The following is a 2500-nucleotide window of genomic DNA, read 5'->3' on the forward strand; positions in this document are numbered from 1 at the left end:
CAACACACTGGTACTGACCAACATGGGCACAACATCAACAGACTGGAACACTAATACAACATCAACAGACTGGTACTGACCAACATGGGCACAACATCAACACACTGGTACTGACCAACATGAGCACAACATCAACACACTGGTACTGACCAACATGGGCACAACATCAACACACTGGTACTGACCAACATGGGCACAACAGACTGGTACTGACCAACATGGGCACAACATCAACAGACTGGCAATGACTATCACTAATACAACATCAACCGACTGGTACTGACCAACATGGGCACAACATCAACACACTGGTACTGACCAACATGGGCACAACATCAACAGACTGGTACTGACCAACATGGGCACAACATCAACACACTGGTACTGACCAACATGGGCACAACAGACTGGTACTGACCAACATGTGCACAACATCAACACACTGGTACTGACCAACATGGGCACAACATCAACAGACTGGTACTGACCAACATGGGCACAACATCAACACACTGGTACTGACCAACATGAGCACAACATCAACACACTGGTACTGACCAACATGGGCACAACATCAACACACTGGTACTGACCAACATGGGCACAACATCAACACACTGGTACTGACCAACATGAGCACAACATCAACACACTGGTACTGACCAACATGGGCACAACATCAACACACTGGTACTGACCAACATGGGCACAACATCAACACACTGGTACTGACCAACATGGGCACAACATCAACACACTGGCAATGACCAACATGGGCACAACATCAACAGACTGGCAATGACTATCACTAATACAACATCAACAGACTGGTACTGACCAACATGAGCACAACATCAACAGACTGGTACTGACCAACATGGGCACAACATCAACACACTGGTACTGACCAACATGGGCACAACAGACTGGTACTGACCAACATGGGCACAACATCAACACACTGGTACTGACCAACATGGGCACAACAGACTGGTACTGACCAACATGGGCACAACATCAACACACTGGTACTGACCAACATGGGCACAACATCAACACACTGGTACTGACCAACATGGGCACAACAGACTGGTACTGACCAACATGGGCACAACATCAACACACTGGTACTGACCAACATGGGCACAACATCAACACACTGGTACTGACCAACATGGGCACAACATCAACAGACTGGAACACTAATACAACATCAACAGACTGGTACTGACCAACATGGGCACAACATCAACACACTGGTACTGCCCAACATGGGCACAACATCAACAGACTGGCAATGACTATCACTAATACAACATCAACAGACTGGAACACTAATATAACATCAACAGACTGGTACTGACCAACATGGGCACAACATCAACACACTGGTACTGACCAACATGGGCACAACATCAACAGACTGGTACCGACCAACATGGGCACAACATCAACACACTGGTACTGACCAACATGGGCACAACATCAACACACTGGTACTGACCAACATGGGCACAACATCAACACACTGGTACTGACCAACATGAGCACAACATCAACAGACTGGAACACTAATACAACATCAACAGACTGGTACTGACCAACATGGGCACCACATCAACAGACTGGTACCGACCAACATGGGCACCACATCAACAGACTGGTACCGACCAACATGGGCACAACATCAACACACTGGTACTGACCAACATGAGCACAACATCAACACACTGGTACTGACCAACATGAGCACAACATCAACACACTGGTACTGACCAACATGAGCACAACATCAACACACTGGTACTGACCAACATGGGCACAACATCAACACACTGGTACTGACCAACATGGGCACAACATCAACACACTGGTACTGACCAACATGGGCACAACAGACTGGTACTGACCAACATGGGCACAACATCAACACACTGGTACTGACCAACATGGGCACAACAGACTGGTACTGACCAACATGGGCACAACATCAACACACTGGTACTGACCAACATGGGCACAACATCAACACACTGGTACTGACCAACATGGGCACAACAGACTGGTACTGACCAACATGGGCACAACATCAACACACTGGTACTGACCAACATGGGCACAACATCAACACACTGGTACTGACCAACATGGGCACAACAGACTGGTACTGACCAACATGGGCACAACATCAACACACTGGTACTGACCAACATGAGCACAACATCAACAGACTGGAACACTAATACAACATCAACAGACTGGTACTGACCAACATGGGCACCACATCAACAGACTGGTACCGACCAACATGGGCACAACATCAACAGACTGGCAATGACCAACATGGGCACAACATCAACACACTGGCACAGCATCAACATGGGCACAACATCAACAGACTGGCAATGACCAACATGGGCACAACATCAACACACTGGCACAGCATCAACATGGGCACAACATCAACACACTGGCACAGCATCAACATGGGCACAACATC

At 47.8% G+C, this 2500-nt stretch overlaps 1 protein-coding gene across 1 annotated transcript in view; it reads right to left on the reverse strand.

The window, feature by feature from the left end:
* hmcn2 (hemicentin 2) overlaps window positions 1-2500 on the reverse strand; it is a 126489-nt gene that overhangs the window by 49230 nt on the left and 74759 nt on the right. The window lies entirely within an intron of this gene.

This window comes from Sardina pilchardus, chromosome 8 (genome assembly GCF_963854185.1).
Source record: "Sardina pilchardus chromosome 8, fSarPil1.1, whole genome shotgun sequence".
Taxonomy (NCBI): Eukaryota; Metazoa; Chordata; class Actinopteri; order Clupeiformes; family Clupeidae; genus Sardina; species Sardina pilchardus.